Source organism: Pyxicephalus adspersus, chromosome 2, assembly GCF_032062135.1.
Source record: "Pyxicephalus adspersus chromosome 2, UCB_Pads_2.0, whole genome shotgun sequence".
Lineage (NCBI taxonomy): Eukaryota > Metazoa > Chordata > Amphibia > Anura > Pyxicephalidae > Pyxicephalus > Pyxicephalus adspersus.
In genome coordinates, this window is record NC_092859.1 from 17,043,229 (window position 1) to 17,068,791 (window position 25,563).

The 25,563-nt window shown below is 41.1% G+C and overlaps 1 protein-coding gene across 2 annotated transcripts in view; it reads left to right on the forward strand.

The window, feature by feature from the left end:
* Nucleotides 1-12,883: 12,883 nt before the first annotated feature.
* The window catches only part of LRRC8E (leucine rich repeat containing 8 VRAC subunit E), a 38,715-nt gene continuing 26,035 nt past the window's right edge, over nucleotides 12,884-25,563 (forward strand). The window contains exon 1 of one of the 2 annotated variants that reach the window (XM_072399718.1): nucleotides 12,884-13,007. The gene's annotated coding sequence lies outside the window, so the exon portion shown is untranslated. Of the gene's footprint in view, nucleotides 13,008-23,363; nucleotides 23,525-25,563 lie in introns of those variants that run through there. The other variant, XM_072399715.1, reaches the window with a different exon arrangement.

A 25,563-nucleotide genomic window follows, 5' to 3' on the forward strand; every position in this document is an offset into this window, starting at 1 on the left:
ACTGGGTCATGCAACTGGAATATCTAGACAGTCTTGTCACACCTTGTTGTCATTTATAATAAAAAAAAAAGTGACACACAGGAGGAACCTATAATCCAAAAATCCTGTCCCCTCCCAAGTGACAATTGTAATTGCAGAAGTGTAATTCTCCCTTCTTACCACTAGGTGGCGCGGGTGCATCCTGCACTGATTGTCTTAACCCTTTCATTATAACTCCAGCTCTGTTTATATCTAGGAGTCATCTGTATGTCGGATGTACGTAACCCAAGGACTACCTGTACTTTTTAATCATTAAACTATTTAAAGGAAAGGTTTCCATTATTTTGGCCATACAATGTAGTTTTATTGTCATGTGATCATCCTGTTCATCCAGCCAGATTGGCATCAACCAATCAAACCACTTTGTGCTGATCATGTGATATCACCAGAATGTTGGCTTGGTATTCTGGCTAAACAATCCCAACCTTTTCAGGTGTCACCCATCATCCATTCTTACTTTTCCTGCGGATTTGCTCAACCTACACATACCCCTGTGTGCTGAACAACAATACCTAGTGCTGAGCCAGAAATCCAGAGTGCTCCTAACTTCCTGGTATTGATGACAACACTCAGGATTTCCTGGACTGAAATTGCAAGAAGTGGTGTCAGCCCTGACTATATGCCTCCTGGTAAACTACAGAATCCCCATTGTCATCACCACAGCAGTAATTGTTTGTCCAAGATAACAGCAGGGAGGGCTGATTACACTCCATGAGATAACAATTGAAGTGAACGGAACACGGGATGGTGATTTTTAATTGGCTGAAGTTTTTTGATTTTTATATATATATATTTTTTTAATTTTGTTCTTTTTTGTATTTTTTTTGTTTTGTCTTTTTATTCTATTTTATTTGATTTGTTCTGTTTTGTTATTTTGTTTTTGTTCTTTGTTGTTTTTTTTTGTTTTGTTTTTGTATGTGCTTACTTTTATAAATTTTAAATCAAATAGGAAAAACAAAAGTTCCTTGATTATAATAGAGTAGGGAGCCAATACATCCGATTCTCTTCAATAAAGTTTCTGTGTAGGGTCTTCCAACCCATCAATGGTGCTTACACGGAGCTAAGTACCCTCCCCCTTTATGCCATGTGATAAGGCTCAGGTATGCTGATGGGACGGGAGAGTGTCAATTACACATCTATGCCTAAAAGCGACTCTCTGAGGTTGATTTAGATCAAACTTTTTTAACATGGGGGAAACTTAAAATAATTTTCAGATCTACAGGGAACCCCGGCTATAATTACTATAACCATAGCTCACAGTATATTAGCGTGGTGATCAGTAGGAAGAATTCCCCTTACATTGCTGGCCAGTGGGAGGAATGTCACATTTACAGACACCAAAAATTTCAATGGTGTCACAAACTGACCTGAGATGAAAACCTGGTTGAGTAACACTGGCTTAGAAAGTAGATCTGCAGTATATCAACTAAAATAAATGATAATATCCAATAAAAAATAAATGATCTATAAATTCCTGAAATCTGCAAATATTCTCCATTTTTAGGAAACACACCAATGTGTCATGCCATTACCAGTGCTGACCAGCAGATGGCTCTCTTATTAAATATTAAATACATGTTATCATTTAATGAGCAGGGTGTACAGCAACCTTTCTCCACCTTATTATTAGGGGGGAACCCTTGAAATAACTTTCAGGTCTTCAGGAAACCCCTATTATAATTAATATATCCACAGCTCACAGTACATTAGTATGGTGGACAGTGGGAAGAATTCTTCTTACATTGCTGGCCATTGGAAAGAAAATCACAAAGACCATCAGCTAACGACTGCTTTTGTTTCCTATGAGGGAAAGGGATGGTTGTGGACCAGGGAAAGACATATGGAGGTGCAGTATGTTTAGCTGCATAAGGGCCCTGAATAGTTATTAGCAACGGGGGGCCCCTGCAGAAACTTGTATACTCCTTGCATGCAAGCCTGCCCTCTGTTGACAGCTCACAGCATAGACTTGCAGGCAGAAACTATGCAAACTTCTGCAGGGGTCCCAGCTGGCAAAGGACTACTCACCCATGGAGCTCTGCATAGGCGGACCTACAAGTAACCTATCAGCTTCAGGCAGGGAGCTCTGCATAGGCAGACCTACAAGTAACCTATCAGCTACAGGCAGGGAGTGAAGTACACGCCCCCAAGCTTCCAGCATTTCCTGACCTCATGCAAGCAAAGCAAGCGTACTAACCACGGAGCCACTATGCTGCCTATCCATTGCTGCCAACCACATCCAGCTTTTCTGTGCCTTAGATAAGACTGCTATAATCAGGACTGATATGTTGGATTTCCTTCCTATCTGATATAAGGTCCTGGGAGGTTTTATAGTAACTTTACACTCCTCCATGATGATTATCCTCTGTCTATCCATCCAGCCTCCTGCCCTTCACAGGGGTTAATCACAACCTACAGAGAGGATAGGGCTGATTTCAGTCGTCCGAGGAGGCTTTAGTAGTACACAACCACTAAAACATCATTACCGATTTCTTCTGCACAGAGACGCCAACCATAGACTTCCATTGTGGTCATTTGATGGTGTTCTATGGAAATATAAAACATCTTCCTATTCCCATGTATAAATTACACAGCAGCCTGCAGTGCTCGGCCAGGGAATGGGATAAAAGATTCACTTTATCCATCGTGGGGGACTATTTATAACTTTTCACCCAATGCTTCCCCCCCCCCTGTAACAATATAGCAAGTGATAAGATGAGAGTACAGCAGGGGCTATCAGCCATTAATGTTTTATGCACTTTAGAATGTTGCCAATCAAAGGGTTACCTGGGTGTGATTTGGGGCAATGTTAAGATAACCAATAAAAAGCAGCAATATTCTTGTATTTGTATTCCTTTAGATTGTAAGCTCTTCAGGGCAGGCTCCTCTCTTCCTCCTGTGTCACTGTCTGTATCTGGCTTTCATTTGCAACCCCTATTTAATGTACAGCGCTGCATAATATGTTGGCACTATATAAATACTGTTTCATAATAAAATGAATATTTGTGAACAAAGCTGATAATTGAATCTTTCCCATTCCACTAACAACTGAACTTCTTAACTACGTTTGCATGCCTTAGGTGTTATATTGCCGCCACAGAATTTTTTTGGACTTTTTCAATTCATTCAATTGGTCAATAATTTCAAAGCAATGCACCTGCCATGCCCATAATTGATTTAATGTAAAGGGGTCACTGACTTCTGCAAGAACCATAAAAGCCATTCACATGCTTGATGGAGCATAGCTACAAAATGATACCCCTCTGTCCAGCTGCTGTACAAACATCTCATGCTGTCCCATTAACTTACAGTCTGCTGAGGGCCAATAACTTCCAATGGATGGTCGTAAGATTATTTTAAAAAGTTTTTATAAATCCAATATCATATATATATCATATACATGGCCCCATTCCATGAGATTTTTAACATTTCCCGTCCTGTCCATAACACCTAGTAGTTGCAGGTATCAATAACATTGCAGGATGAGTGGAAGGGTACCTGTGCATCAACTACCGAAAAAAAGGTAAATCCACACTTGTTAATGAATCATTATTGCTGAGCAACACTTTCAGGTCTTCTTCCTCCTCCAGCCTGTGATGGACAGCAAGGGACCAGCAGACGGATGAGTTCATCTCTCTGTAAGTCTTCCTTCTCCTTATATCAGCAAGTTCCCATGAGCACTGCTGCACAACAGATTAGCTCCACGTTCTCTTTGAGGAGGGGGTAAAATGTGCTATTGCCCAGGCCCACCACTCTACAGAATGGCACAAGGTGCAGTGGTGTACATTTGGGGCCCAATTTCCCATCTGTCCAAGGCCCCTGGTTCTAATACAGAAGGGTGAATGGGCATTATCATCATCACGGCATAACCCACAAGGAAAAAAGGTCTGAAAAAACTAATGCAGCCACTGCATCAAAGGATTGGTATGCAGCATTATATTACATTTTTGTTTTTGGGTTTGAATACCTATTAGAGCAGTGTTTCTTGGCCTTTTACGATGGGGGTAAACTCGAAATAACCTTCAAGTCTTGGGGAACCCCTTCTAAAATTACTATACCCACAGCTCACAGTACATTAGTATGGCGGTCAGTAGGAAGAATGCCTCTTACATAGCTGTCCAGTGGGAAGAATATCAGATAGACAAAAAGACCACTGGTGTCACCTAGACTGACCAGGGAGGTCCAAAGTGCTCATTGCTCAAGGAACCCCTAACAACCTTGGGAGGAACCCTGGATGAGTGAGCCCAGGAATCTGCAGTGAGAAAACTCTTTTGCATATCCATATCACTACTATCCTATTTTTCAGATTTATTGTATTTCCTACACACAGCTGCCTGAACCCCTGGTAATCCATCGCTCATCAGGTTTGGTGTGTACCATAGCAGGACATATCTTCATCACTCCAATAATAACTCAGGACATCCTGACTGCTTCCTCTTACTGATTACAAGCTCTCCTGGAGCCCTCAGAGCCGAGGAAGCCCCAGTCATAAAGATAACAAAGTACTTAGAGCAGGAAAATCATTATAAAGATTAATTACAAAATAAAGAGCAGATAATTGTGATATTCCACCTGTAGAGCCGTGACTCCCCACCACAAACACACCTACCCGCCAAACAAATACTATATACTAATAATTACTTGTAATTGTATGCTGTAAAAGTAATTACACTTATCACGGGCTGTGGAACTCTGAGAAAGTCACCCAGGAATTACAGAAAGACACAGAGATACAAGCAATGCTTGTTAGGAGTCGGAAGAATTGGCTGTGTTTTATGCCTAATAAAGGTTATTTATTGGTGAAGTAGCGTCCATTCAGTGAGAGTTATTGCAGCTTTTATTGTTAATAGATTGTAAGTTATTCTGGGCAGGGTCGAATCCTAGCCAGGACACTATCTGCATGGAGTTTGCAGGTTCTCCCTGTGTCTGCGTGGGTTTCCTCTCACATCCCAAAATATGCAGTTAGGTTAATTGGCTTCCCCCCCCCCAAAAAAAAAGTTGACCTTAGACTACATTAATGGCCTATGACTATGGTAGGGACATTAGATTGCGAGCCCCTTTGTACAGGGCTGCGTAATATGATGGTGCTATATAAATACTGTGTAATATTAATAATAATAACTCATAGCTCCAGGTCTGACTCACCTTAACTTCCCTGCTGCTCCTTTCCCCTAGGAATCTAGGGCAACTTTTCCTTATCCTTTCACCCTCGAGAAACCCTGGAAATAGTTTTCACAAGGTATTTAACCCCTATATAATCAGGGGTCAGTAAAATAATTCCACTTACATTGGTGGTCTTTGAGTGAACCAAGAGATGGTTTATATTTCCACCTTTACAGACAGCTAGAATGATCATTGGCATCACCCCACTGGCCACATGGTGTTGCACCCAAAACTAGGCAAGCACCATCCAATAGAAAGTCAATCAGCAATATCTCAAGGAAACCCTTGCAACTTCTGGAGGAATCCTAGGGTTCCATGGGACCTTGGTTAAGAATGGCCGATCTAGGGTATTGTGCACATAAACAGATCTGATGCTAGTTTTGCGCTCTATCAATTAATCAAATTTTCTGATTAGCAATCAATTGACCCCAAAATATGGCACACATGTACATTATCCTTAAATCTGGCCTTGTGATCATTATACCCAGGAAACGTCAACAATAATATGGATTTGATCAATTGTTTGTACACTCAACATGACTTGTGTTTTGATCGATATTAATCAAGACATCTGATTTATAAACATCTGATCATAAATCCAAAAAACGTCACTTTAGTGTCAGTTGGCTGATTGTCAATTGGTCAATGTGTAAAAGGCCTAACCCTGTGTAAGCTCCATGTTGGGTACTTCATGAGCTTAGCAAGAAGTATTAATGTAATGGATCCATCTCACTGATCCAAAGAAGAGAATGGGGCTCCATGCTACACAAACAGACAATGGAAGAAGATCATCACATATAAACATTATGGCGGAACCCCTTGGGACCCAATGCCAAAACTTGGGGGGAATGGTGTAAAACTAAAAAAACAATCCTTACATTTTAGAGGGACAATTATATCATATTAATGATACTTCAGTTTTTGATAAATTATGAAGAGATAAACCACCTGACCAATTCTTTCTTCACTCTAGAAGTGTATTATTGAGTACACAGAAGCTTTGAGGATCATCAAGGTGCTTCCCGGCAAAACAAAATGATGTCCTTAGCTAGCGATGGTTTCAACCTTGTTTGGTCAGAAAAACCTGCATTACTTTATATGGTTTTTTACAGACTGACTTTGTGTGTGATTTTATGTATTTCCTTTAAAAAAACGTAGGTTTCTCTAGGAAATACAGACTACTTTTCTGTGTTGTCATCTACGATGGCTCTCATGCTTAGTAGCATCCAACAGACTTGGAAAATTCCAGACTGCAGATATCCTGATCTCTTCTGGAATTTCTGATCTTGGCATTACTTGCTTGTTAGATCTTTGTGCTTGAAACTTGACCCAGATGGTATGAAGGGAAACAAGGGAAAGATAATAAGAACAGGGATTGATGTAATAAAACAAAAGGTTCAGTTACACAACTCCAAACATCCCAATGTCCTTGGTTTACTTAGAGGACAAATGCACCCATAAGCTACCTGTTACCTGTTCTGTGTCTCTTATCTAATATTAGTCTATGTGATGTATCAGGATCAACATTTGTACATTTGTAAATGTGGTGAGGCCACTGATATCTTCAACATTTTTTCTTAAATTAAGTTTCTTAAATTGCACATATTTTGATGGGGAAAGAGGGGGAATGGGAGGTGATCAACAAATAAATGGCATCAAGGTGGTTCACTTCTGTTGGCTGGTTTCTGGTTGTCTGGGATGGAAGCCACATTGGGAAAATATACAGCAGGGTATGATTCTTTGGGTTGGTGGTTCTATTGGCCTCCTGGGCTAAGGAGCAATGGAGTAAAGATGACGCTCTCACCATGCACATTGCCCAGGACATTTAAAGGGCTTTACCAAGGATTTGCATGTTGCATTATGGATTCTTGGTAACCTTGGACCTCCTAGACTTGCTCACAAGTTCACTTTCATACTTTCCCCATACATTTTTACCCCTGGCTGTGCTCCTATCTCTACTTTTTCCTATGTGATCTACAAGACATTTTATTTCTAAAGGTTTAGGTGGAGGATTTTATTGACTAGTAAGTAAATTATCCACAGAAAACAGTTACAGAGCAGAGAAGTACATTTTTATGGGCCACAAAATCAATAGGTTCTCTTTAACCAATTAGCTGTTTCAATTATTCATACTGGTCCAATGTATTTTGTTTATTATCTGACCATCTCCCGCAAGGAAGAACAGAATATCCTGATGGATGAAAAGTGTGCATATGACAAATGGAAGGTAATTGTATGCATTAAAGAGTCACAGCCATAGTCACCGACATAATCACTCCAATGTGTGATCTGACGCTGTAGGCTGGCCAGACAACTACTTACCAGAATATCTATATTGTCTTGAGGTTTGTATTTTAATTCTTTATCATCTGTTACAGGTAAACTATACAACCCAATCACAAACCTAGCCAGTGATTGTTCAATGGACATTGCCTCTCAAGGAGATCCCAGTATTCCCCATAAATATATCCATTTACCTTTATCCATGGAAGACCCATGCAATCTTTATTCATCCATCCTCAAGGGTCAGCTATAATGTAATTCTTCCCAAGGATGGTACAGTGGTGTAAATCTTGGTGCCTGAGCAGGTTTGATCAGTTACATTGAATAATCTAAACCTTTTGGTTTATTCACATTCCCAAGAGTTCCCAAGATTTATTGACTATTTTTTAATTTAGAAAGGAGAATTACCACACCTTTAAAAAATGAATTTGTCGTATTCACATAACTCTATCTGTTTGTATGTATATATATTCCACTATTGTATTCTCCCTATGTATTGTTCTCGGTTTGAATTCTCCTGATGTGACCAGTATTTTAATTTAGGAGTTTTTGGTTATGGTAAAGCCAACTATTAGACTTAGAAGAGGATGGACTGAAAGTGCCTGCTGGATGACCATCTTATATCTATGGGAACCAAATGGATTAATGGATTATGTTTTATCAGTAACAAATTCTAATAAAAAATTACCATTCGCCTATTTTTTATACTCACAATGCAGGCAGATCCCAATATTTTACCATGGCAAGTGCTGGAACTGAGCAAGCCCATGTTAAAAGTCTGAATCATGGGAAGCTCTCACTCTCACTCTCATAAAATAAAATAGGTGCCCTCTACATATACAATACATACAATTTCTTATTAATTCTTTGTGTCTAGTATTCTGGCCTTGCAGCGCTGGGGTGACGAATTGAAATCTTGGCCAGGACACTCTCTACAAGGGAAATATATGTTCTTCCCGTGCTTGTGTGGGTTTCCTTCCATCACCCAGAAACACTTACAAAAACAATACATTGGCTTCACCCCATATTGGCCTTGGACTATATAATGACATAGGACTAGAACTATGATAGGCATTAGATTGTGAGCTCCTTTGGGGGACAGTTAATGACTCTGTGACTCTGTAAAACACTACAACAGGGGCGCCCACACTTTTTTGGCTTATGACCAAGTCAAAATGATCTACCAACAATAAAAACTTGGACTTAATAACTCCTGTGTGCGGTAGAGTTTATATTGAATGGCAGGGCTCCGCAATCTACTGGCGTTGCCTTTGCGATCTACCGGTAGATCGCGATCCACCTGTTGAGCACCCCTGCTCTACAGAATATGTTAGTGCCATATAAATGCATGAATAAAAAAAAATACTTTTTTGGGGGGAGGGGGCATTCATTAAAGTTACATTGACCACTCTGGTAGGTATCTGGTTGAAAGGTGTTGCTGCAACCTACTCTATAAGCTGTCCACAGGCAGGGGATCAGTTGCTGTGGAAATATATATATCAGACAAAGAAATGATAATCATGAGTTCACCTTGGGTCAGTTGATTTTGTTTGCTTTATTTTGTTTTGTTTATTAGCCTCATGGGTGACAACCGTCTACCCCAAGAGACAGCACAAGCGGCTAGGAGCTTATATTGTGTCTTATGTATAATCAGCAACATCTTCCTGTGTGGACCTTGTATGTATATGACATGGCTGCTATAAACCTCTTCTGATGTTAATATCTTCTCCAGTAACTCTTCACCCATTAATCCACCAACACTTTGGGTCTGATCTATTAAAGCTCTCCAAGGCTGGGGAGGATAAACTTTCATCCGTGAAGCTGGGTGATCCAGGAAACCTGGAATGGATTTCTTCAAAGTCATTTGCTTTTTGCTAGCAAATGTTTCAAATCCTGCACCAGATCTACTGCAGGTTTGCTGGATCACCCAGTTTCACTGATGAAAGTGTATTCTCTCCAGCCTTGGGGAACTTTAGATCAGACCCAAAGTGTTGGTGGATTAATGGGTGAGGAGTTACTGGACAAGATATTAATAATAAATAAGCCCCGATGTGTTTGTGTATCTTATTCATTCCATCATCTCATTTTAAACAAAATACCAAAAAATGATAATAATAATAATTACTATTGTGTATGGGCATGACTGGCTTTCCGGACAACCAACAATAGAGCATTCCTATGCTGCATCTGTTATCAGACACATACTACATGCAAGCTTAGCATTCCCTTTCTTACATATATAGCAGGCTGACATCTATAAATGTTTATATAAGGCGTGCCTTGTCTAGTATGGAATCAGGCAGACATGAACACGGGGGGACTATTCAAACTTCTTGCAGATAGTGCCCTGGCTGGGATTAAGGTATTTTCTATTTTGGTGGGTTTTTTTTAATTTCTTGATGCAGAATTTTGTTTACCGAGATTGTGAGAAGCAGTCACATAACAGTCACATGAGGGATGATATTTGCATTAGATCCTGCAGTGAATTAGAGTTGAACTTCCACTGTTTAATGTTCTGCCAACCTATGAGGAACTTGAAGTGGACAAACCTATAGGTGTATGTTATCAAGCTGCTTTCTTAGGGTGTTCTTAGGGTGTGTATATACAGTGATGAATACATCATAGTCTAAAGGTGCGTACACACTTCCAATTTTTATCGTTCAAAACGAACGACGAACGATCGATTGGGCAAAAAATCGTTCGTAAAAAAGTAACCAACGACGCCGACGAACGAGGAAAGTCGCTGGAAACGAACGACCGGACCGGCGGATCGGATTGGACGACGATCGTTGAACATCGTTCGTGTGTACGGTCGTTCGTTGATCGTCCATGTTCAGAGCATGCGTGATGAACGAACGTCCGTTCACTTTCCTGTCGTGCACATAGTTTCTCTATCGCTCAAACGATCGTATCTATTGTGTGTACAATATCTACGAACGATCGTGTCGTTATCTCTATGTGCAGGATCGGTGCTATACGATCGTTCGTAGATATCGTGCAGGATCGTTCGTCGTTCGTTTTCCAACGATAATAATTGGAAGTGTGTAGGTAGCTTAAGAATCAGAAGAGAAAATAGACTAAAGATGTTAAATCAGGGAAGAAAATATCCCAACAATAATCAATTGTTTAAAGTCCAAATAAAGCTAAAATCAAAGGCAAATTTATATTACATTATAATATAAATTATTACTGTCTTTGGAATTGAATTTTGCATATTTAAAAATCCCATGGTGTAGCTGTACTTGTCTGTAGCTGTGCTCCTATTCACACAACCAGGACGTCTCCTGCTAATAGATGGAAGTCCTACAATTGTTCACCACCTTCCCATGTGTCTCACCATGTAAATACTTGGTTTAAACTGCAAATCAGGGATGGTGGAAATGTATTCTGGCATTGTTCTTCTTACTGTGGGTAGCACATTGTGTCATCTAATCCAGTGGTTGACAACCTTTTCGGTCCCGCGGACCACTAAAATTACCGGCTCCCTACCGTGCATGCGCGGGGAGAAACCTCCCCTAGAGTGACATCATTACGACATAACTCTGCCCACTCTTCCATCGCGGATCCGAGCCTGCAATGGGAGAGTGGGCGGGTTGTTTCCAGGGACACAGCCCGCCCACCAAGCCTAGAAACTGTACGGGGATGTGGTCGGCTGCCCAGGCCGGTGTGTCCCCCCAGAGCACCGGCCAGACCCGCAGACCACCAAAATTTTCTCGCAGACCACCGGTTGGCGACTGCTGATCTAATTGACCCTCCTTGCCGTTGATGAATTCAGAGATGATAGAAAATAGCTGTGGGCCACTGGAACAGATATTCTTTGTATGACTGTGCATCAATAAATTGTTTTTCTTAATTTCTTAAGAATTTTCCATGGTCAAATTTGGATTTAGTTGAGGCTTTAGGTGAAAGGTTTGCCTCACAAAGACTTCAAAGAACTTTACTTGAACCCTTTATGAACCAGACCAGGTACATTTCTGCAGTTCAAAGTTATAGGCACATCACAATAATATTATCATTATTTTTATTATTTGTCTTAATATTATTATTAAACTGTATTTATATAGTGTCAACATATTACGCAGCACTGTACATTAAATAGGAGTTGCAAATGACAGACAGAGGAGGAGGGCACTGGAGGAGGAGAGGACCCTGCCCATGATCTTGGAGGTGGGGGAACTAACACACAATAGAGGGGGGAGATATGTATTGGTGGGAAGTATTGACAGTTTTAAAAGACAGAAGAAATGGGTAGACAAATTGGAATAGATGGGTTTTGAGTTCTCGTTTAAATGAGCAGAAAGTAGAAGCAAGCCGAATAGGATGAGGAAAGACCATTCCAGAGAGTCGGGTCAGCTCCAGAAAAGTCTTGGAGCCATACGTGTGATGAGGTTATGAGTGAGGAAGTCATTAGTAGGACATTGGAGGAGCGGAGAGAGCAGTTAGGGGTGTTTTAGAGTATATTCAAGCTTCAAATTCTTTGTGGTGTCAATATTAATCAAGCAATTGCTTCCCATCATCTTCTAATTCAGTGTTAAAAAAAGAGATGGGTTGTGGTTGAATAAAATAGTTTAACCTTTTTTTTGAAGCATCTCAAAGTTTTATCATCATGAAGGCAATTGTCTTGTTTTAATTTCAGGATAAAGATCTTTCGTTTAGCCACATGACTCATTTTTAAAGGCCCTTTTTTGGAAAACATGTAACCCTAACCTGCTGTGTACACTTTGTTGACTTTGTCTCTTGTGTGGTTACTGGCACTGAGGATTACCATTAACACAGTCCTGATAATTACACCATGAACCATGTAATTCTTTATGCCAAACTTTTTCAACCTTCTTAACACAGGGAAACAGGTCTTAGGGAACCCACTAATATAGTTAATATATCCACATCTCACAGTATATTGGTGTGGTGGTCAGTAGGAGGAATGCATCTTACATTGCTGGCAAGTGGGAAGAATGTCACCCTTACAGATAGCCAAGAAGATCATTGGTGTCATTTAAACTGACTCGAGAGGTACAAACTGCTCAAGGAAGCCCTTGAAACCTCTAGGGCAGGGGTCGGGAAACTCCGGCCTTTAGGCCAGATACGGCCTAGCGGGTAGTTTGTTCCGGCCTAACACCCCCTGGCTGACCTGGCCTAATGCCAGCGGATTGGCCAGGGGGCATTAGGAACTACTGGAGCCGCTCTCTTGGAGTGGCTCCCCTATTTACCGTGGCCGGCGTTGATACTTCCACAGCCGCAGTAAATAGGGAAAGCTCCCTGAAGGTAAATCACTCTCCTACGCATCCAAATAGTCGTTCTGTTATTGGTCGGGTGGGGCGGCCCCTTTTCGGCAGGACCCGGCGTAAACAGAACCCGGCGTCCCGATTCCGGCTTAAAAGGATCCCGTTCCCTGGTCTGGGGGCACCCTAGTTGCAAAACACTGATCTAAGCTCGCAAAACAGCACTGCATGAATATACAATGTCCTGGTACAGAAGGGGATATATCTGCAGCAGCAGATGGGAAGACGCTGTATATACCACAGGTATTTAAATGGGAAGCGCATTAGAAAGGGATTACAGTGAATCTTTATGTCAGGCACAACAATGCTGTGAGTATAGGTGGGGCTGCTTTTGCCCCAGCATGTTTTCCAAGATTATGCTTTTATCTTGCTAGCAGCAGAACATTGCAGCTCACCGTGAGTCCTAAATGGCCCTTACTGTCCAATCATAGTCTAGAAGCAGGTGACTTAACTGCTTTTATTTATTTATTTTTCCTATTGGACCTCAAAGATACCTCCAGCCCAAATAGATTTATTATTATAACACAGTATTTATATAGCACCAACATATTACGCAGCGCTGTACAAAGTCCATAGTCATGTGACCAGCTGTCCCTCAAAGGGGCTCACAATCTAATGTCCCTACCTCAGTCATGTGACTTTTTTACAGTCTAGGGTCCATTTTTTAGAGGGGAAGCCAATTAACTGCATGTTTTTTGGAATGTGGGAGGAAACCGGAGTACCCAGGGGAAACCCACCCAAACACAGGGAGAACCTACAAACTCCATGCAGATAGTGTCATGGCCGAGATTCAAACCTGGGACTTAGCGCTGCAGAGTGCTAATGTCTGAGCCACCATGCTGCTCAGATTTTAGTATTTTTCTATTTCTAAATGTGACCCCTATTGAAGAGACTTTCCCCCACTTCCCATCACATTGAAACCAACAATTGAGAGCTCCTGTTGTCACTGCAGCAAGAAAGCTCAGACAAATCACACTTAAAAGCTTTTGTATTTGTCCCAATTGGAGAGATTTTATTGCCATAGTTTCTTTGCAGTGGTCATGAAGCAGTTAAAGTTCTCATAAAGTTTGTGATAAAAATGTATTGATTTTTCCTCTGCATTTGAATTTCAGCCAATCACAGAGCTCTCAGAGAACTAATCTGATGTAACATTAAAGATTTATTTGGCAGTCACTACCCAATGTGGATATTTGACTTTGGATTACTAGAATGTTACTGTAAAGAAGTGAACAGATGTCATTAAGAAAAAATCTAAGGTTATGGCAATGGGTCTGTAATACTAAAATAATATGGACAATAATTGAAGTCAATGTGGCAAGCCTGGCATAGGTGTGTGCCCAGACTTCATATAAGGATATAGTAATGTTTGCATCCGTTATATAAATATTGTTTACTACACTTTTGATCTCTTTAGTAAGTTGTAGCTTATACCTTGCCACACGGCTTAGACTTTATAGTTTTATAGTTTTATAGTCTACGTAACGCACATCTCTGGTTTTCTACATCTGAGACTCTCACCCCCAGTACTGCCAGCCAGATTGGCAGAACAGAGGAAGCCCTGCCGAATTTAAAGAGCTGACAATCCCTTTTTGAAGTGCACTTTGCTGGTCCCATTGCTAGCCAACACAGATTCTATGTTTGTCCATTTTGTTGATCCCAAGGGCCCCTTTGTTTTCTGGGCACTCCTCCTGGTTCAGCTTGGCATCTTCAGCGGAGTACAGAGTAGTAGAAATGGTTTCATACAGTCAGGGTTTAGGGGATCATCCAGGTGGGGTATAGGGCAGTGGTTACCAACCTTTTGGACATCACGGACCATGCACGAGTGCGGGGAGCCGTGTGTCAATCAAAGCAGAAAAAACTTCCCCCAGACTGACGTCATGATGCCAGAACGCTCCCACTCTCCCATCGCAGGTCTGAGCCACGACACACAAAACCAGCCCACCTCCCTGAGCCTGCGATCCGTACAGGGGACATGGTCGGTGGCTCTGGCTGGTGCATTCCCCCCAGCGAGGTCCTTCTCCAAAATTTTCTCATGGACCACAGGTTGGGGACTGCTGGTCTCTGTGTTCTTGCAGCCTAGCTGTCAGACAGCCACTAGTGGGCCAAGTAACCGGGGGTTGGGGACCCCTGGTATAGGGAATCAAATATAACAAGGAACTTCAATGGTACATTTATGAGGCCAAAAAAGACGAATGTTCATTGCCAGAATTTCACATAAATTTTAATGTAACACACATTTACCACAATCCTAGCATGTAAATCCAGCCTTATGATTAATTTACACCAGAATATTATATTATATAGCACATTATAACTATGTCATGATGTTATAACAAGCATTACTGTAACATGCAGCAACACACTCTAGATGTACATGCAAAGTCAGTTACACCCCATCTATAGTGTCCTACCACACTGCAACCTTCAGTAAAGCATATTAAAGTGCACAGATATTAAAAATGGTGCTGGATCTATTCTTTTGTGCATTGGCAACCCATTCTTTTTAACTTTCTACTTAATGCAGCAAGCCTTAAAACAAAAGGATGCCTACAAAGCAGCCCCGTGTTGCTTGGTCTGAATAAACCTTCAGGTTGTTGCAGTGTGGTAAGGTGTGAAAATGTTGGGGCTCTGCAGTGCCATTTATTTGTCATGGAACTCCAATGCACCTTACCAACCTGCTCACATATTGCAGCACATCACAACACATACTAACACACTGCTGTACATTGTGATAGGCTGTGTTACAAAAACCACAACTGTGGTGTCTAAAGCTATGTACACACTTCCAATGGTTCTCACCCGATAATCAGCTCAGGGCTGAACTCGGGCGAGAATCTGAAGTGTGTACAGCGTGCATCTTTTATCATCCGAATGACTGTCCTGGCAGATCCACGGACGATGAACGAAGCACGTGAAGGGGGAGAGCGCACAGTGGGGTGCCCCGCCGTCGCTCTCCCCCTCCCCTCTATATAGAGCAGAACGGTACTGTATGTACAGCATCGTCCATGCATCATGGAGTGCTTAGTCATTGAAAAGGATCGTGAAAGATCTTTTCCAACGCCTATAATTGCAAGTGTGTATTTGGCTTAAGATAGTTTTGTCTTGAGTTGGGCTTGCAAACTCTTTTTGCTTTGAACTTAATCTGAGCATTGTTTAGGTTAATGCTTAATCGGAATGATGTTTGGGTGCATTGATTCTCTTGAGAATCCATGTAATGTTTAACGTTGTATTCTTCGGCTCTGGGTCTGATTTAGTAAATCGGAGCTAGAACTAGAACCCTAGCTGAGACATTGGTGCACACATTGGGGGGTCTTCAGCTAAAGAATTCTGAACTTCTATTGTGTTCCAAGGCTGAATAAAAACACACAATGACCCACTTAATGCATGTTGGTAAACTTGTTGGTTTTCATTGTTGGTTTCATTCTGAATGGCACCCCTATGGCTTACCAACAGTGCAGCTCAATGTAACACACAGTAAGACACTACTGGGATTTGTGGTGTACTGCAGCAGAAAAATAAGGGGAAAATAATCTTTTCTTTTACTGTAGTTCAGTGTTTCTCAACCAGGGTTCCTCCAGAGGTTGCTGGGAGTTCCTTGAGCAATTTGTTCCTCTCAGCTCTGTTTACCTGACACCAATGATATTTTTTGCTATCTGTAAGGATGACATTTTTCCCTATGGCCAGCAACGTAAAAGTGATTCTTCCTACTGACCACCACACTAATGTACGGTGAGCTGTGGATATAGTAATTATAGCAGTGGTTCCTTAAGACCTGAAAGTTATCTCAAGGGCTCGCCCATGGTCAAAAAAAAAAGAAACACTGCTGTAGAGCATTGGAATCATGTTCTTAGAGAATAGGCTGCCTTAAAGCAACACATGAGAATGTTCTACATAGCAAATGTGAATGCCCCAGAGCACCCAGATGTAAATGGGCCCTTAGAGTGGACTGGGCTACCTTAAGGAGGGCAGGGGCCGACATAGGGAGGTGTAAAGTATGCCGGACCCTACTTAACCAACAGTGATCCAATTTGGAGGTCCCAGGTCAGTTCTGCACAGATTCCCACTACAGGTCACATCTGCCACTGTACAGAAGGGCTGTTGTGGTATGGAATCTTCACATATATTGGCAAATGTATAAAACAAAAACATCCAATTTTCAGTGCTGACTAGCTGGGTAAATAATTTTGGCTATGATTTACTAAAATGTTACCTGAGTTGAACTTAATTCACGTGAACGGAGAGGTTTCTTCCAGTGAACAAAGATTCACTTCGCTGCACTTGCCACTAGTAAATAATTTCTGTGGGTCTAATGTTAGCACTATGCCTTTGCATAATGCATACTCGCTGATTATTTGTAGAAATGTTTATGTACACATCCTAAAAAGAAAAGAAAAAAAACTGCGTAACGTATCATTTACAAATACCGGCCTTTTATTTTATGTATGCAGGAATATATGTATTTAACATACCACAGCAAATCAAACCCGTTTTATGTTCCTGCGTTCCCCTGAGAATTTCTAGATTGCACACTTCTTGACTGATAACAATTTTCTGTAGATGCCTTTAAACACAGGAAAGATTAAAGAATAACGTCTGATGTATCCCTGTATCCGTGCATATTGACAATCACCTGCAAGGAGCAACATAGAGAGAAACTGGGGTGCTCTTCTTCACATTACATTACTTTCAGAATGTCTAACTCTTTGGGTTTCAATTTAACTTTTCTCTTTTACTCAAGCTAATCTAAAACTAAATTCTAACATTGTGTGGCTTACTAAATCTTGGATGTAGTGACTGTTATTAACTTTATTTTTTTTTTATTTTTTTACATTTTTTATAACCTGGTGCTCCTGTGAATACCATGTCTCCTTTCCTAGGCTATGTACACACATTAAAGGATTCATGCTTGATATGAACGGTTGTGCTCATGAGAATCTGACATTTGGTGGTCACCCGACATCGTTGGGATTTACGAATAACCGACAGAGAACAACCGCTATACAAGTGAAGGGAGGTGAGCACAGTGGGGTGCCGCTCTCTCATTCCCCCCCCCCCCCCTTCTTCATAGAACAGAATAGTGCTGTGTGTACAGTGATTGTTCATTTATCTGTCACTGGAAACCTTATCTATGGAGGGAGTCATGGCTGTCCTACTAGGCTGCTATCCATGTTTGTACTACATAGAAATCCCCCTCTTTCCATCACTATTACATGGGCGATGGCGGTGATATGTATAAGATAGCTTGGAAAAGATATACCCCAACATTGTTTTAGATTTTAATTAAGCATAGGATATGCACACATGTCAAATTTCAAATTATTTCCAGTGATGGACTGCACTGTTCAATGGACGAATGAGCGGCACTCCTTTGTGCTCTCCTCCATAGGAGTGCTCCCGATCGGCCATTCACTGATCCATCAGGATGGATTGATTTCACCAGACGTGTGACCAGACACGATCTGACGTGTGTACTTTGACGTGTTCCTCACAGAAAGTGACAAAGACTCTGCATTTCTGGTATTTTCAATACATTGTTCTTACCTAAAAATAAAAACCAATGCAGTCACCACATCTGATGGCGGTTAAGCTGCAATATATGACATGATAATTTAGGTTTCAGATATCCAATAACTTGTTTGTTACAGACACCAGATGTTTCCAGGAAACACACAATCTATAGAAATGATCATTGAACTGCAGACTGCTAAACACGTATCAACATGATAAGTGGGGGAAATATATTTGTACCTGTAGTCTGGGGTGTGTCTGGAAGAGAATCCTTACATCAGCTACAGAGAATTTCAAGTGTGTTTGAAAATTCCTATACTATACATTAAAGTGGAGGAAATCTCAAAAGGTGATGATTTTCTAAATTATAGGAAACATTTAGAAATTTCAAAAAAGCACTACCCTGAAAAATGCAACTTTAGCTGGGAATTCCACCTGAAAAAATACCAGTGTGTGTCCTGATATGTGAGGGTGCCTAGGTTTTCCTGTAATTACAGCCTCTTAGCTGCATATCTGTAGCGTGAGATATAAGGCACTGCTGCTTCCAGACTGCTAGTGACCAGATTCCTGAAAAGGCCACCCAGGCCAACAGAGGGCATCGTCAGACCTTCCAATTGCACAGTTCTCACTTTTTTCCTCTCTATCTTCTCCCCATTCTATCTCGGTCTTTCTCTAACCCCCCTCCCCCCAACCACTTCTTCCCTTTCTCTCTTTCTATCCTCCCCTCCTCTTTCTCTCTTTTTTCCTTACTCTCCCCTTATTTCTCTTTTCTTCTCTCCCCTCTCTCTCTCATTCCCTATTTCTCTCATTTTTCTTTCCCCCTTTCTATTTTCCTCTCTTTCTTTCTATCCATAAGTACAAATCCGGCCCTGCCTAGTGGGTAAGAATTGGTGGGGTCATTACTGTGCTGCTTGGTCCTCTCCTTGCTGGAGGTTCTGACACGAGGAAGCAAAGCCCCGCCCGTTACCACTCTGCATTTTGGGCAATACTGATGACCAGTCATTTGTCCTCTACTTATCTTTTTTGGTGTCCAACTTCCAGATTTCAGTTCCTCTCTTGGAATTATTTGAAGGTTTGAACTATACCTAAAAGTCTGCCAAAGTACTCTGTGCAAAGTACATTTATATTCAGTGTTAATATTTGCTGTACAAGCGGTTTTGCAAAGTTTAGTAGAAAGTAATACAGAGCACTATGCTACTCAGAGCCAGAACTTGGCTTGAATGGTTAGAGTTCTGCACCTCCTTTTCACTAGGGACAATGGACAGTTGGTGTCTTTTTGGACCATACCAATATACACACTGAAAATAGGGAGGTTTCTTTACAGTTCTGTCCCATTCTGCTATAATCCACTTGTAATGCCGTCATACAGTTTTTTCCTTAAGAACCACTTTGTAAAAGAATGTTTACTTTTGGCCGGTCTGTGGATTAGAAGTAGGAGAGAATTATTGAACAGCGTGTTCAGAAGGCAGCCAGGGTGAGGGGAGGGCAGAGGAATAAAAGATAACTTGTTGTGGCCACATTTGGTTCCAGCATCCTGACCACAAGAACAGGCATTACTCTGTGCTATTATCTCCTCTGTTCTCCTCTTTCTCCACAACGCCTTCTCCTCCACCTCTGCTCCATGTGTTTACTTTTCCATGTGCGAAATTTTCCATAAGCATAACAACACAGCCACTAGATGTCCTATACATGAACAAACAGGGAACCAAGCCGGCAATATACTATGTGCTATTTTCAATCAATTGAAGATGTTGAATTGATCAAAAACTGATCAAAACAATGATTATTTTTCAAACACAATAGATGGGTATTGGTAGGTGTCGTTGTGCTGTGACATCATTTAGCTCCTTCCTTTTGCCCATCGTTATGCTAGCCATGGCTTACTGGGGCCAAGGGTTGGACATGGCGGCACTGTGCAAACAAAGCATTATGCATAATAGAGCAGACTCTCCTATGTTATGTGATTGGTTTTAAACCCCAATCCCCATCTGCATTGGGCAATACGGAGCCCGTCAAAACAGACTAAATTGACCCATGAGCCTCCCATGGGTGCCTATAGTAAAGAGACTGTTTCAGCATCCAGACATGGTCTGCTTTTTCCTCATCTACTCATCTCCTGAATCAAGGTTCTTGGAAGTTGAGCAAATCCTCAACTCTATTGGGGCTCTAAATCATTGAGGCATTGATTGGCTCCAGTGCGTGCCTCTCTCCTAAACCAAGCTGTCCAACTGTTGGTGGAGTGTTGAACCCTAAGTGAAGGAAAATCCTCAAATCCAGTATGAGGGCATCTTTCTATAGGCTGGTGGGCCCAAAAGGATCCCTAGAGTACTCATAGCTAAAAATGTTCAAATTGAGAGATCAGTGGGGACCTCCAAAGCACAACCAGGCATGGTCTTTTCCTCTGTTATCACCCCCAGATATTCCACTTGCTGTAAAAATAGACCTAATGAGAAATAACTTGGGGTCTCAAGTTCCTCATGATGGAGCCATTTGAAAACTTGTGCTGGGTTTCCCCTTTTTTATGCAGTGGTGAACCCCATCGTATATCTAGTCACTGTCTTCACCTTCATTTCTTTGGCACATTCTGTTTAGGTACATGAATATGTTCAAAGTTGAAGATGCCAAAGACAGTTTACAAGTCTACTGGTTCTATTTTATTTGCCCAATCAAAAGTAGAATTGGATACTACTGTGACTTTTGATTGTGGCAAGTAAAGTTCTCCATCATGAGGTACTTGAGACCCCAAATTATTTTTTTATTTTAGGTCTCCAAAAACTTTAAATCTAAGTCTAAGTGTTCTTTTACGCCAAGTAGGATCTCAGGTGGTTGTCCACCATACCATACAACACAGCTATCATCTCAGTTTGTATTCTTATGGTTTGACAGAGGTCCTTGGAATTCTAAAACTTTGCTTTTTAAAAATGTTTCTTTGTTAATGACCGGTGTTATTGGAAACCAATGATGTCACACCAGTAAAAATATAACTCGGATAGAAAATAGGTAATGGTGTCACATGAGTCATGGTGAAACTTTTCCATGATTAAACGCATTGCAGTCACTGAAGGAAGATTTGCCGGTACTGATCTTTGAGGCTTTGTTTCGACCTTTGTACTCAGCGCTGCGACTTTTTACTTTGTAATGTGCAGTTTATATATGGTGATAGGGTAACATTTGGGAGTTGTAAAAAAAAAATGCACCCAGAACACAACTGGTAAGCCTACCACCAATGTATCTCAGCATCAACACTAAAATGCTCCATTCCTCTAAATCAGGGGGTTATGCAATGCAGGTCAATGGATGTAGTGAATCGGTCCTGAATATTCCTAACCATTACCTTGCTCAGTTCAAGTCAGATTCACAAGCTACAAATCATGTTAGAAATATTAGTCTTGATCTAGTGTGACTATAGCTGATTCAATCACAGACCGTTACCTGTGCATTGAATTACACATTTAACTACGTGTTGGCTCTAATCTCATTATCAGTTTATCAGTTTGGAACCAGGACTAAAATTACGTACAAAGGGTAGATGATTGTCACCCGTGATTAATGATCATGATCATCTACGATGAAAATCCAGTGGTCCCCCCAACATCGAGGCAGACAACTAAGTCTATGTTCACACTGGCCAAGAGGTTGCATTGCATTTACTTCATCATCATGCCAGGAAACCTCTGCCTCCGAGGAGACGTTACATGTAGTTTCTCCCCGCAGCAGTCCCATAAAGAATAAATTGGGGGTGGCAATGTGCAGTACCAGAACCACTTACTTGTTGTGTGCAGGCTGATTCTTTATAAACCAGCAGGGCGGTGAGAGTGACCGACTGGCAAGGTGTTGCGTGGGAGTGCTTGATCCCAATGCAGGTCTGAAACTGCCCCAAAGGCTTGAGTGGAGGCGACCACTGTCATATCCTATAGAGGAGGACACAGCGGGGTGCCTCCTGCTTGTCCTCCCCTCCCCATAGAACTAAACAGTTTTGTATCTACAGAACATGTTCATTCTACTGTCACTGGAAACAATCACAGAAATGTAACGCCTGGATGCAGCTTAATTTTTCATTCACTCAGTACACTAGGCAGTGCAATACACTGCGCCTCACATCGTGTCCCATACTCGGAAACTTCAAACACTGCAAAAAACAAAAAGCAATATTTAATGATCTCGCTATGTCCAATGAAGTGCGTTCCTACAATGCATTCCCCATTCAATGTAACTGGGTCAGCGTCACAATGGACATCTCGGGCATGCGCAGAAGGAGCATCCTAGAGCCTCCCGGGATGCCTGACGTAGGTATCCCGGGAAGCTTTGGGCTCCCATTCATTCCCGATCGCCTAGACAATTGAAAATTAGTGGGTGGTCCTACACCCTTTTTAACAGAAAACAGGATTTTTACTTACTATAAAAGGGTTCTGTACTCTTTTATATAAAGTGAAATTTAGGTACGCTTTAAGTCCCTGCACCCCACAGGATACTGGAACACCGAACATATCCTGGCATCAACTTTTTAAAAAAAAAGTTTGTGAAAGGGAGGTAAGTATGTTTTATGGATAGCGATAAAAATCCCGCATGTTTGCAAATTTTTATTACGGAACTATAGATTTACCTAAAGCTGATTAGATGTTTTTAATCAATTAAACATTATATTTGATTAAAAAAAAAGTACTAGGGCACTATCAATGAATCCAAATATGGACTGAACGTTAATTGGGTTTTTGGATCGATTAATAGCCACATAGCTTTGTATGCATCCCTATTTAATGTACAGCGCTGCGTAATATGTTGGCACCATATAAATCCTGTTTAATAATAATACATCAAGCACTTTGATATTTGATCAGTTCTGATTGATATCTAGAGGTGATCAGTGGCAATGATCAGGAATATATTGATTATTTACCTGATCATACAAACATCCAGGAGTGCATGGTTGGAGCTGGGACTCCAGTAAACATGTGCTGAGCAGACATCCCTCCAGTCCCTACAGCTGTCCTCCTCCTCCTCCTCCTCCTCTAATTACACCATGTGTAGGTTTGCAGTTGCCCCTCCCTGAGTCTCCTCACCTCCTCCTATTCATCCTCCTCTGGGCTGGCCCTTCCTTCTCTGAGCACAGGGACTCCAGCACTGTACAGAGCCAGGACTCTCACTTCCAAGCCTGGGACTCTTCCTGGACTCTGCCAGCATGGAGCTGACCAGGACTATGAGCTGATCTCTGCTGGGAATCACAGGCAGTCTCTGCTGGACTGAGATCAGAGGTAAGTCCCTGTATACATGGAGTGTCCTAGGACAATGCCATCCCACTCCTCATCCTGCTCTTAAAAATCAGCATGACTTTAAAGTTTACCCAAGTGCACAATCTGGATTATATAACATCTCTAGGAGTTGCTAGATCTGTCCTGAGCAGTGCCACATGGTGTCTGGCATTGGCAAAGTCCTTGGAAGTGAACCAGTTTCCTTGTATATTTATATAGATCTCATTATATTTTTATAATCCTGGGTGCAAGAAGTTGTGGAGGAGTTGCATGACATAGCACAGAGTGCTACAAGATGGCCCTGGGCAATATATGAATTTGTTGGTATTTCTAAATAATATTTTGCTTTGTAATGATACATGAAAATATTATGTTGCAGATTCTCTGTTTTGGAGTTAGGTTGTAAATATTTTATACACAAGCAGTAGTGTTTATAGTGATGGATTCATAAGGGAATGTATTGATCTGCAGGGACTACATCACCCAGCATGCCAGGTGTCACATGGTGCCCACAGCTCTGTGCCCCTCTATACCTGTCTGGTCCTTTTATGAGATCCTGGAAACTTCCTTCCTGCTTCTTAGCAGAATCTGGATTTTATTAACTGCTTGTATGCCATATAAGATCTTGCACATTCTGAACTACAGAGGAAAAAAAGCTTTACTGAAGCAAAAAGCTGGTGTACTTTCAAAATGCCCATTATCTGGCTGTGATTCCAGGTCTCCGTGAAAGCTAGAAGTAGCCAGTCAACTAGCATTTTGGGGAACGTTCTGTATTTCGGTTAATTTAGAAGTGAACCTTTAGGCATTGTAATACAATATTTCTGTAACAATACCATGCCAGGAAAACTGATAGATTAACATAAAATAGAATAAATAGATTCCTTTGTCTCTGCTTCAAACTTTAGAAAGAATAGTAGAAGGGAAGGGGTTAATACACTGATGTGAACTCTTATCAGTAATGTTTGTAAAATAAAGATTTTATATAAATCGTAAAACAATAAAAACGTAAAACTGTTTTTCACTAGATATTATATATTTAAAAAAATTATATTTGGTACTATTATTAGAAATATAATAGTACCAAAATCATTATTGCTTCCTAAATACCATAAGTAAAATGTGCATGTCCAAATGATCCATAGATCAGGATATGGCTAGGTGCCGCTAAGATTGCCGATTCCAGCTTTAACCCCTTCTATGGAGTCCATTCACATTTGTGCAATGCCATTTGTTTGGTTAGGGTAACTTTTGATTTGAATGTGTAAAAGAATTGGATAGATTTGTATTGCAGGAGCACAACTGTGTCACCATGATGCAGTGAAAGTGTTGTGTGAAAGTTTGTTGGGTCACCATAATGTGATTTAACCCTAAAAAAAAAGAAACCGAAAGATCCAAGCACCATGTCCCGTGTACATTTTTTGAGAAGTAGGGCTCACCAAAACACATGTATTTATTTTTGTAAAGCACCAGGGGCGAACAGGGTCAAAAACCTAATTTTGGGGATGTAATACTGGGGCCACCAGTGTTTTTTCTGGTCCTCCTATAGACCAGACTGACACTGCTTATAGCCTAATTGCTCCCTTATGGCATCTGCCTTACCTACAAGTGTACAAATTGACCCTCAACACTCCTAACTGTTTTGGAAGGAAAGACTTTTCATGGATGCCACTGCAAAATACCTGCTGCTTCTGAGCATGGGTGTGCAGGCGTCCTCCTAGCATGATAGCCATATAAAATACCTTAGGTTTTCACCTACTTTCTGTGCTTAAAGAAATTAAAATCGGCACAAAGCATTGGGAAAGTATGGTCCCCTAAATCCAGATTTCCACTCAATCCAAATGATGGTTGGCCCCAGATGCAGTGTACTGAACAACCTGACACTGAAGGTCACTTCAGTTTTAATAGAGCCCAGTTATATTATTATTATTAATAATATTAATAAACAGGATTTATATAGCGCCAAAATATTACGCATCGCTGTACATTAAATAGGGTTATATATATCCTTATATTTTTATCTGGTCTCGGTGACCACTAGTTTC